This window comes from Acanthochromis polyacanthus, chromosome 10, assembly GCF_021347895.1.
Source record: "Acanthochromis polyacanthus isolate Apoly-LR-REF ecotype Palm Island chromosome 10, KAUST_Apoly_ChrSc, whole genome shotgun sequence".
NCBI classification, from domain to species: Eukaryota; Metazoa; Chordata; class Actinopteri; family Pomacentridae; genus Acanthochromis; species Acanthochromis polyacanthus.
This window is the reverse complement of record NC_067122.1, coordinates 23,226,997-23,239,345: the sequence shown is the minus strand read 5'-3', so window position 1 is coordinate 23,239,345 and position 12,349 is coordinate 23,226,997. Positions and strand designations below refer to the sequence as shown.

The following is a 12,349-nucleotide window of genomic DNA, read 5'->3' as shown; positions in this document are numbered from 1 at the left end:
GTGTCGGTGGTGGACTTGCAGAATTGAATGTCCCTTCAGTGTTGAGTGGTTAGCGGTGGCTGCACACCGCCTCTCTCTCTGAGGCCCTGGCCCTGTCTGAGCTAATTGTCACAGCTCCTCTGCTCTCCCCTCCTTTCCACGACTGTGATAGCCTGTGCTCAGCCATGTGTGTACAGTTTGTGAAAGCAAACTTGATTGCAAAGTGGTGGTGTTATGACAGGGGCGCTGAGAGGTTTGTGCAGTGCAGTGTTTGTTTATGTGTGGGGGTGAGGAGTGGTGTGAAGTAGAAACATAGAAATATATGCATGGAATACAGTTAAAAGTTAATTAGATACTGCGGTTGGTGTTAGACAGACGTGTAAGCGGTATGCTCAAGACTTTTTCTGAAAAAATAAACGACATCTGATTGCAGATAGATTACATCCTAGATTCACCTGTGTTTTGTCACATACTGTAACTTCACTGGAAGTGTAATGTGGTGTCCTTGCTTTGATCTAACCTGGTGTCTTTTCTTCAAACTTGTGGATTCACAGTAATTTTTATTGTAATGCACTGCTGGTTTTCCCCATTCAATAGATAGAGAATTTCAATGAAATGCATTAAAAAATGATTTAATGTCTCCCCCGTCATTTCACATAAGTCACAATGATTAGATTAGACTTAAAAATGACTGTAGATGGCTTTTGTGAACATTCCTGCCTGTTGCATTGCAGTGACACTTCAGGCGAGTTAGACTGGTCATTCATTCGTTTTTTGAAATCCATACGACATCCAGATTCTTTGGGCATACTGCTGCTTTGTCTTTTTATTTGCATAGCACTTACTGCATATAACATTTTTGCCAAATCAGCCATAGTTTGATATGAACTAATGTAGAAATTGTTGTGTTCACCAGAGCTGATGACAATTTGTCTGACTTGAATCAGATAGAAGTCATGTTCATGGACGAGCTGTCATATTAAAAAAAAAAAAAAAGTTGTGTTCAGGCACATATTTATGCTATTCAATTCTCATGAAATGGCCATAAGTAGCATTGGCTAGCATACTGTTAATTGCCACATTTACTGTATCTCATGCCACATGGTAAATTCAGTAGTGTGGCCACCCAGCTTTTCTAACTACGGTCAAAATAATTTTACTAACATAATTAGAAGTGATAAGTAACAAATGAGCAAAATGAAAAGAATCAGATCATCGTAACCTGTCAAGTTAAAGTTTACATTCCTGTTAGTCCATACTTGACCCTTGACCTTTTGGATAGCAAATTAATTCTGAGGTTACGTCCACATATGTGTTTTGTAAGGTCCTAATGAACTTTGACAACCAAAATCTAACATATGCGCAAAGCTGGAGAAGGTCCCTCCAGGTGTTCAAGTGATTCTGCGTTTACAGGAATGGGACAGATGGATGACCGGATAGATGGCGAAAGTAAATGCCTCTGATCTTGGCTGTTGTTAACACAGAGGCAAAAAGAAAAAAAAAAAACAACAGACTGGCTAGCTAACTAGTTCACCTTTTTCTTTCCTTTTCTTTCCTGATTTTTCATTCAGAGGTCACTGTGTTTCTCTACAGGAAGGCCTCAACAGGTGACCAAAATCAAGTACATTGACAAAATCACAGACTTCTCTTGGTTTGGAACGCTTCTGGAAACATTTGGGACAACGCGTATAAGATCGGGTGGTGTTTTTAAGCATTTTAATGCAGAAATGTTCAGTATTATATCTTTAAGATAAATTATGGCTGCACTTTGTGACGCAGGGAACATTTACGGGCTTCTTTCTGCTACTCTGTTGCCGACAAAAACCAAACACTGCACAAATAATGGCTAGAAAGACCGATTATGTGTTTATGAGCCATTCTAGGTAATAAGATCTGGTTCTACTGACAAGACAAAAGATATTTAAAGGCACTATTTTTTAGAGCGCATAAAAGAAACCGTGCTGGAGACATATGATCAGAGCTGGCAGGCCCATTATAGCACAGGTAAAACAAGCTGAAAGGCGTGTAACCGTCCTGACAGAAGCTAACCTGTCAGCAGGACCACTGCTGCTTTTTGTTCCACGGTGACAAATGCACCGAGGCTGGCAGGGTTCAGACAAAATTGTTTGCTTTATGTGGCTAGAAGCAGCTTTTTCTTCGAAGCTTCACTTTTCCTGATCAAAGCAACAAAAAAGGAAAAGTCAGAATTTTTTTTGTGCAATTTTTTTTCTATAATGTAGGGAGAACATTTATAATTGGCAAGAAAGTCTGCACACCACACTTTCTTTCCTCATTTAATTTTTTTTTCTGTTTTTTTTGTGACAATAAGAGACAGTCCACATGCAATCAGCTTGCGCACTCAGTCAGTCAGGAGGCAGGCAGACAGGTGCTGAGCGCCGATATGTTTGTTATCATCAAGCTACCTCCTTTTGGCTCATCACAGTCCAGAGCACATCACGCAGATGCACACATAACAGCATCACACATTCTTGAGTGTGATACAGAGGCAGGAAAAATAGACGGGGGGGGATCGAGAGTCTGTTTACCTGTTTTGAAAAAGCGGCTCTTCGGTGTTTTGACAGCTGATGCATTGCACAAGATTCTATTTTCAGTCAGATTATGCGCTAAATTTGATCTTTACCAGTATCGTCGGGATTACAAAAATAAGGAATGACCTGCAGCTGGTGTCTTATTAAGAGAATGGCCAATTGCGGCATTGCTCGAACTGCACTTCTGTATTTCACTTAAAAGCCATAACCAAGAGGAAGGACTGGAACGGTAGCCAGAAGCTCTGAGGTGACATTTACGATTTTAAGATGAGAGCTGTGTGTACTTAATTAAGAAATAGCAGGGGACACCAGCCGCTCTCGTCTTCACTGTTCCCTAGGAAAGCTTATTTCATGCTCCAGAAAGCCTTTACATCACACACATGCACAGGCATGTGTGGGTGTGCGACTGTTTGTCTGTGTGAGAGAAGTACACAGTGTAGCCGAATAATGAATCCCAGACAGCAAATCTTTAAGCATGTAGATATATGCAAGCAGCTTCTGTACGCAAACAGTGCTGTGTGCGGATACATTAAGCCCCATTATGCTATTGGGCGTTCTCCGGATATTACTTTGAAATTAGAAAATGCATCATCATTAGAGTTCTTGCAGAAACACATGTTTGTATTTGTGTTATTGGCACAATGCATTCCACAAAAACCTCGACCCTGACCCTAAAATCAAGTCGAACACATGTTTGAGGGTGTGTCAGAAAGAGAGGATGAACCAACAGTCATCTCTCTGCAGATCTACAACTCAAACTGCTCCTCACAAAGATCCAGGTACAAATACCATTAAACCGATTAAACAAAGAAACCATGTGCAGATGAATTGATAATTAAAATTAAAATTTGTTGCTAGTATATTGAAATATCCAGAATCTGCTTTAGATTTATGCATCAAACACTGATAGATGTATTATTTGTGTATTTACTAAAACGCTCAAATTTGCATTTTCAAATTGCTTGTTTGTTACAAATAACAGTCCAACATACAAACTTTGTGACAGATAAATTCTCTTTCTTAAGCAAAACATGACTATATTTCTCAATCTGCAACGTTGTGGCAGATCAATCGATTCATACAAGTCAGTCAATTCATTACATAAAAACACTTTTACTCATCTACTTTTAATGCATTAATGTATGTTTTCATGCACTGTGGATCCCAGGAAATACATAAATTCCGCAAATGACCGAGCTCACAGTGGTTAAACGGTGTATTTTCATGTAATCCCACCTGGTTCTAAAATACCTGTAGACTTAGTCGGTTGTGGTTTGCATATTCCTTAGGTCAGTGATCACCATAGCAACATGTGGAGCAAGGAGCGGAGAACTGTCTCTTCAGTGCAGTGTGAAGTGTAAGCTTCAGGGATGAGGAATGCAGAGAGGTTATGAGTAAGATGATACACTGTACAAACCCCTGAGGCCACATCATCATCGTCCTCTTAACACTTGCCGGTCTTTAGCGGAGGCTAGTTCTCTTAGCTGCACTGTTATCCATTCAAAACGCACACTAGCAAGACAAATGCCTGTGTGGCTGATCACACCTGGAGGCTTACATCAGTCTGTCCACTGGATGTCCTCAAATAGTGCTCTACTCAGGCCATTTATTGCAGTGATTCAGGATTTCTACACAGCTTGTATGAATTGAGTTGTAATTATCTAGTATCAAACTGAAAGCAAAATATGAAGGTGATTACTGCTCCCCTCATTTTATCAAAGCGCTTTTTACATGCATGTGGTTCTGCGTTACAGCAACTCTATTTCTAGTGTTGAAGCTGCTTTGCATTCTGCTACAAATCTGTCTGGGATTCGTTTTTTCCCCATCTCCCTGCACTTCACTCATGTGAATGTGTTTACGTTGATGTTCATGCGGGTGTGCTTCCCTGCTGTCAAGCCACCGATTTCAGAGGAGTTAAATAAAATGGAGACACCTGTAGCATTTGGCAGGTCTAAATGCCATGCAGTGCTAAATGATGCCGCATCTGATTTTATAGACAATTTCCTCAAAATATGGAGTCAAGAAAAGCGAAGAGCTGGTGCATTTAGATGTTGTGTTTGTTCTGAAATTTGCATGTTGTCATATGATTAAAAATGACCAGTCAGGTCAAGTTGATTCAACATTAAATCTTACGAGTTGAAACTCATTTTGTTGGCTGGCAGCAGTGAAAGGATTTGGAGTGCCTACAGCCTTTTAATAAATGTAACTCTAGGGTTTCCAAAAATGCTGCATGCCAAATTAAATTATTGAACCAACACGGATAGAGAGGTTTGTTAAAACAGAGTTACATTTCATTTCATAGTGGTCATGCCTTCATAGCTCACTCTGTGGGTCTTTACAACCAAGACACAGCTAAGAAGCTTACAAAAGAAATACATTTCTCTACATCTCTACAATACCGCGTATTTCTCCTGCTCATTGAACTGCTTGATACGACTTCTTGTGCTCTGAGAAGAGGTCCGACATATCTTGAGACTTTTATGAAAATGTGTGTTGAAGTTCTCATATATCATTAAATTGCATGAAATTGTAATTCCTCCTTTAAGAATCTGTAAAGTTTTCCTTTAGACTCGCCAGTTAAAGTGGAAATCCACCAATTTAACACTTTAAACCTTTTAAAATTTAGCGGACTGTACTACTTTATGCGTTAAAAAGTTGTAAAAAGCCTTTTGTGGCTCCAGATGAAGCAGATCACCCAACTCAGTTCGCATCAGCATTGGTTGAGGGTGAAAACTACGAGTCTGAAAATAAAAAAAAAAATGAAAATGGTAGTGAGGTGTTAGAAAGAATTGAGCTCACCATTCATTTTATTCTGCACTGAACTCCATAAGCCTGAATGTGAAATGAGCTGAGGGGGCACTTCCCTTGAGGCTAACTCTCCCAGAATGTCAAATGCTGGTACTTGGACAGTACTTGTTGGCAACACTCACTATATACCCCGCCAATCAGCCAGCATTGATTGTGCCATTCAAATGCACTGTTCCGCTGAGAAACCTTTGGTCACTTTGACACATACCACCTTTACAGCCCAGGAACACCTCATCATGCTAGCAGAATTGCCCAAACGCGACAGCTTCCCCGACGACACGCACTCGAGGAACACAACCATAGAGCCCAAAGCTTTGACCCACCCCCAGATCTTAATCTGATCAAGCATTCGCCCTGCAACCCACAGGATCCAATGCCAGCGTCCCACTACCAGACACTACAGGACACACCTAGAGATGTTGTAGCAGCATGAGGGGAACCTACACAATAATAGGCAGGTTAGTGTTACAGCTGCGGCTGAATCTTTGTATATGGACAAACAATATATTACAATCAATCACACTTGTTTATATGGCACTTTTCAGACAAATAAAATGCAATACAAAGTGTATAACAGATAGCAGAAATAAATCAATACAAACTACCACCATTTCCACTCAACCCACCAAAGTCCTGTTAGAAATAAAGGACTCTAAAGCACTGGGATTGAGGAACTCAGGAAACACTATCCTGTAAAACACGTTCAATAAGGAAACACCAGATAAAATGAAATAAAATGTCTGTTATTAAAATAGAGATAGAAATAAAAGTTGAAAATTATAATAGAACCAAAAATATACAAATGAAGTAATAAACTGTACATTAAATAGACTAAAATATGTGACTAAATAAGGAAATTATTAAATGGAATATTAGTTCTAAGAAGAGTAATATAAAAAATCAAAAGCCTGACTAAAATTATAAGATCTTAAATCTGCCTTTTAAAAATATCAACTCTCTGCTGCCCGCAGGGTTTCTGGGAGGCTGTTCCAGTCTAATGCAACAATCCAACAGCCTGAAGCTTAATAAATGTTTTTATTTATCTCAAATTACATTTAATATTAGATTGCATTACATGTTCATGTTATTTCAGTGCCACACTTCAAGGTAATTTGCCCCGCATGACGGCATTCAGAGGCTGTTGAAAATGAATTTGCTGATGGCTGCCACTTTTCTCCCGTCACTCATAATGACCTTATAAAGAAGATTTTGGCATGGCTTCTGCTGAGGACACAAATTTCACAAAAGTCTCATTTGCACCCTCTTCAACATCAATAGCTCATGATACTGTTGAGTTTTTATTGCAGAGCTGCTCCGCTGGTGTAAGCAGACTAGTTAGAGCTGCTCAGTATCTGATGTGGATGTTGCATCACTCTGAGAAACAAAGCAAATGGTGTTACACAACCCGTGCTCTGTGCAGTCAGACACAAAACTTTATTATTTTAGCCTTCAGTCTTGCATTGTTTATGAGAGTGCTACTACTTTACAACCAAACAACACCAAAACAAGTGTCAGCTGCACAGTGCAGCATGCATTCTTCAATTCTGACCATAATAATGAAGAGATTTTGCTGTGACTATGACGTCTCTGTTTTTCTCTCCCTGGGGCTGAAGGGCCGCCAGCTCTTTGTTCCTGAATGCGTTAAAATAAAAAACATTTGTGACAAAAATTAACTAAAGTGGTAGAAAAAGCAGGGAAATTGTTAAACCAATTGTAGAGACGATGCAATACAAATCAATTATGTCCCTTTTTGGAGTTACACGTCATTTGTCAAACTTCATTTTTTGCTAATCCATTCTCACTATGCCTTTAGGTCTTTTGCATCTATTTCTGTATCAGCCACATCTTTAGTGTGAAAAGTGGATGTCAAGATGAAACTCTCCGAATACATAATAACTTCATTAGTGGTCCTTCTCTGTGATTAATTGGAGTGCTGTGTCACCCAGTGTGACAGAGCCACTCATTGGCAGACAGTGTTGTGACAGAAGACGAGTACCGTGTTGATGAGTCTGGAGACGATGATCACACCCACTGGTGTACACTTGTAAGACGCACAAACACATGAGTAAGCAGTATCATCACACACACACATGCTGCCTTATCTAAGCATGCACATCCTGCTGTTATCACAAACGATTTCACAAAAAGACCTGGCCTACATTCAATCAGCCTCACAAAAACAAAGGACGGTCTACCTGCGATCAGCCGATTGTAATTTCACAGTTCTGCCCACTTTGATTAACTAAAGCAATCTCTGCTTCAGTGTTTACTGCAGTTTTACCTCTCCTTCTTTCAGTGTGACTGGCACAAGCCCAACCGTGTTAGCACCCCAGAGAGGTTGGCATCTCTGCATCTAAACAGGAGGAGGAAAGACATCTGAGGGGCCTCGTAGCCTCTCAGCTCAAGGGCCCAGAGATAAGAAAATCCCCTGTGTTTGATGGATGCTGTAAGCTCACCATCACAGAACAGTCAACTACAGGGATCAGGAGGAAGAAAAACAAATTGTATCCACAGTGTACACAAAAGTGAGAGACGGGGTAGTTCAAGAAAGCGAGAATAAATAGTGAAGTTGAGAGCAGGAGATGCTCAGAGAGGGCAGGGATGAAGCGAGACAAGGGTCACGGTATCTCGATAAGAATGAGCTACCAGAGGCTGACGATCTGTGTGCTGGTTTTGAACTGGTAAATGCTGCCCACTTGGAAACCCAGTCAGCCTTTGATGAGTTCGTCTGACTGATGCAGCTCTAACAACTTTGAACAGTATGTCTGGAGCAAGTACAGCAATGCATCATGGTCCCGCAGCGGTGCTTGGCTTATCAGATGGAGAGATCTCTACAATGTAACCTCAAATGGCAGACTGCTATTTAATCAATTTTATCAATACGACCACTGAATTGGGTCAGCTTCCACAGCAGTAAAGTAGCAAAAGAGAAAATGAGGCCTCTTAACCAGAGAGCTTTGGTGTTTGAGGCCGGGAGTCCATGTTAAACGGCAGCTTCACTGTATCAAAGTACATTTATCTTTGATGAAAACCTTTGGAAAGGCTTTGACAGATGCTACAGCCTCTGAGCAGGTCTCTAACCTGCCTGTGGGTGGTTCAAAGGTTCATTGACTTTATCGGGGCCTCATTAGTTTCTAATGTTGCTATACCTTAGAGGGATTTTTGCAAATAAATCCTACATTTACCCCATAATCAGCATCACCCTATAAATCATTTAGGAAGAAATGAGACCCAAAAAGTGTAAAATAAGATCCTAACAACTTCCAGCGAAGCCACATTTGCATGGCCTTAGGTGTCTCTGTAGCATTTCTGATTATGTAACTGGCTTATCTGTAACTCACTTCTGGCTCTTTCAGACAGAATGCGACAATGTCATTGCTGCACACGGAAACCCAAGTAATTGGGTTCAGATTAGGAGACGTTTGACCATTGCATGCTGCAGCAATACTATAAATGTGCATCTGAATTCCGTGAATTATATGATGCAAGTATGCAAATGTAATGTGACATTGGGAGAAAAGCCCGACTTTGGAAACAAGTAATAAAGAAATGTATGTAGCTTTTTGTCGGTAGGCAGTACATGCAAACAGAGCTTAGGGTTGTTCATTTACCCTCATTAGCTCTGCAGACCTACTAAAGTTTCTTAATTAAGGTAATGAGGGAAAGGTCCGATTTTGTTACAAAATATTGTATTGACTTAGTGATTTGGTTTTCAAGCTCCGCCACCAGTGCGAATCCTCCCAGCAGTGCAAACAGCCAATTATACATACCTGATCTGTCAGTCCGAACCATTCTTCTCCACCAGCATGCATTCACACACAGACAGAGATCATTAAAGGCCGAACAATAGATTTAATAGGGGTCTTCCAGCAAAAGTATCACCAAGCACACCACCACACACAGAGACACAGAAAAATAAACTTTCCATTCCCCGTCTGTGATAACAACACCTTCCATATGCTGGAGTAGCGTTGGATATTCCCCATGGCAGAACACACAGGATTTTTTTCTTTCTTTCTCTCTCTCTCTCTCTCTCTCTTTTTTGTACCTATGTTGTCTGTCCCCAAAACACCAAGTCCTTGGTGGCTTTCTGCATAGTTTGCTCAAGTTTCTGTGAAGTGGTGAAGGACACTGGCTTTCCTCCTCCAGCAATAACACAGAGATATATAGGAGTGATTTGTAGGATGCAATGTGCAACTGTGAAGCTCAAGGAAAATGTCAAATGTGTTTGCTTCTCATTTAAATGAAACTTATTGGTCATGCTAGCGGCAGTCTGTCTGCTATTCAGTCCACCTTGTGGGCGCAGGTTAAAATGTCGCAGCTATTTTCAGTGAAATCTTACACAGACGACAATGACTTTATATCTCACACACTGTAAAACTCAACGCCTTTGTGTTTAATGAGAAAAATTTCCTTGCTCACGAAGACGCTAAGCATATTAAACCGATAGCTGCAACACTATTAGACATTAAATAGGGACGCCTGAGAATCACTATGGTGTTGTATGTTTGATAACTTTTGTATTCTGTGTGATGTATGATGTATGTTTTCTTTCTTTTTCTTTTTTTAAGGCACTTCAGCACAAGTCCAAGACAAATTTCCCTATGGGGACAATAAAGTGTATCCTACTTCCTAATATGAGCATGTTAGCACAGAGACGGTAGGATTTTGCTAAAAGCACCGCTGTGCCTAAGTGAAGCCTCACAGTGCTATCATGAACGTAGTCTTTTACACCTGCTGTGAAAGAATTACAAAATTTTGTGTCTTGGTAAAGCGAAAACTACTGACTACACTGGAACTAAAACGAACTCAGCTGCATGGATAAAATGACATCTTTTTACACATAAATCCTGGCATGTTCCATTGGCAATGCAAATGTTCTGTTTTTGACACATCATGACTGCGAGTTTACAATTCCAACATCTCCCCAAAGATGCTGTAAATATCAACTCGGCATGCTACCCACTGTCAGCTGCGTAAGACGTACGGGGGGGGGGGGGGGGGAATCTTCATTTCTCTGCTGCTGACCCATATTGAAGAATAACATGAGACAATCTGTGGCAGTGAATCAACACAGAGGAGGTCCTAACAAGCAGAAGGATCCACCTCTCTAAGACAATAAGTGGGCCCATGAGTTGATTATAATCCTGCCGCGCTGTGGGGATAAACAACATGTTTGTGAACATTGTGTTTCATATGCTAATCGTGGAAAGCTTCCAACTGGGGATGAGTATTTCCTTTTTGCGAAAAAAGAGTGTTTGTTACACTGTGCTGTGTTAATAAGAATGAAGAAGAATGGATGCTTAAAAATCAGTTTATCTTAAATCGTGGAATGAGATATTTTAGTATAATTTCAGCAACAGTAATAACTCTAATGGTATTTGAATTGCACATACAGTACGCTTCCACATAATTGCTTATGACTGCAGCAAAATTTGATTACGGTATTGACTGCAGACGTTTTACTCTGCAGCATTATTACACTCCCTCACACAAATTCTGCCATAGCAATAGCCACTGGCTGATGTACCTGGCTATAACAGAGACCCCCACCCCCTCCTACTCTGCATCAGTCCTCTGCTCACTGGCATGAAATCAATGCCGAATTGCAGAGGTGAGCAAAAGCTGCAGAAGACCCACACACACAAACAGAAGCCGCTTCTGTGCACGTGATGCCACCTTTTACTGCGATATCGTAACAACAGAGGATTCCACTAACAGAGTTCATAACCTCTGACGTGATATTTCTTAGAAAACGTGGAGAAGACTGGAGAGTAAAGCACCAGGAATAATTATGCGTGACTCATTTTAAATAGTTCATTATAGCATGATCAGTCAGTGAGAAAGAGGTTATGTATTTAAGCAAAATTTAACTGTATAGCTTTTGCCTGTGGCTCATTGATAGAGGATTTAACATTTTATCCTTTTAAGATTAGGCCTTATATGCTTGTTAGGTCAAACTGAGAGGGAAGCATTAGAAATCTTTCCTAATGTGATTCATGTTCTAATAGTCAGAGTAGCTTTGAATTGGGTTTTCTTTTCTGCTATATAAACAGTTCCACAGTGTGCGATTAACATCAGGATTCCTCACAAACCATGTGCTGCTTTTAAATCGGAGAGAACGGAAGGTAGAAAGTTTTACTTACGGTCTCTGAATGCTGACTGGTGGACAGGAGGTCCTTTTTTTAAAGCAGGAAGCTGCCACAGACACACACATAAGCACCAGGACTGCGATGTCTGCACCTGTGGAGACAGACAAAAGCAAAGAAAGCCTTAATGCCTGTCATGCTCTGTAGATGCTGAATAACCCACCGTTTTCTACATGAAAGGGCTGTTTGTTACCGGATTGACACAAGAAATCCAGCAAAATGTAAAGTAAGATCCAACATGCACTACTGTACATACAGTGAGACATTTTTATGTACGTGGGTGAGTGAATTGACACAGGTGTTGTCTTGCTGAGACTGGTTCCTAAGATGCATACGTTTAGTTTCATCTGCCTGCAGTGATAATGCGTGACACTGTGATGCAGCCAATAAATGACCATGAAAAAACAATTTATGGAAGCCTGTTAGCGACATCTGCATAATGATGTACGACAGAACAGATGAAAGGTGTGCTGCTAACATCGCTTTATGCTCGGAGGTATTGACAGTGATGGGGGGGGATGCTCAGATTCTTCAGATTTGAAATGAAACAGGAAAATAATGGACATGAATAACGAGAGGACCAAAAGTGACATCGGCTACAAAGAAAGCCAGTGTATTCAGTGGTGTCACTGTTCGTCTCATCCATGTACTGTAGACCTGAACATGATTTAATTTGTCACTGTTGCTCAGCAGTGTCGGATTCAGTTACTGACTTAGAAATAATCTGCGAATTGAAAGTAAAATCTGATACGGAAAATCTTTTTGAAAGTCACTTTCACAGCTTGGTATTTGTGATGCTTCTGCTCTTACTTTAAACTTTGGTATTGTCATAATAGCAATTTAAATAGTGCCTTGTTTCACACT

General features: G+C 40.5%; 1 protein-coding gene across 5 annotated transcripts in view; it reads right to left on the bottom strand.

Moving 5' to 3' along the window:
- Positions 1 to 12,349, bottom strand: part of frmpd3 (FERM and PDZ domain containing 3) — an 88,237-nt gene that overhangs the window by 32,183 nt on the left and 43,705 nt on the right. For all 5 annotated transcript variants that reach the window (XM_051954594.1, XM_051954595.1, XM_051954593.1 and 2 more), the window contains exon 2: positions 11,483 to 11,579. The gene's annotated coding sequence lies outside the window, so the exon portion shown is untranslated. The remainder of the gene's footprint in view (positions 1 to 11,482; positions 11,580 to 12,349) is intronic.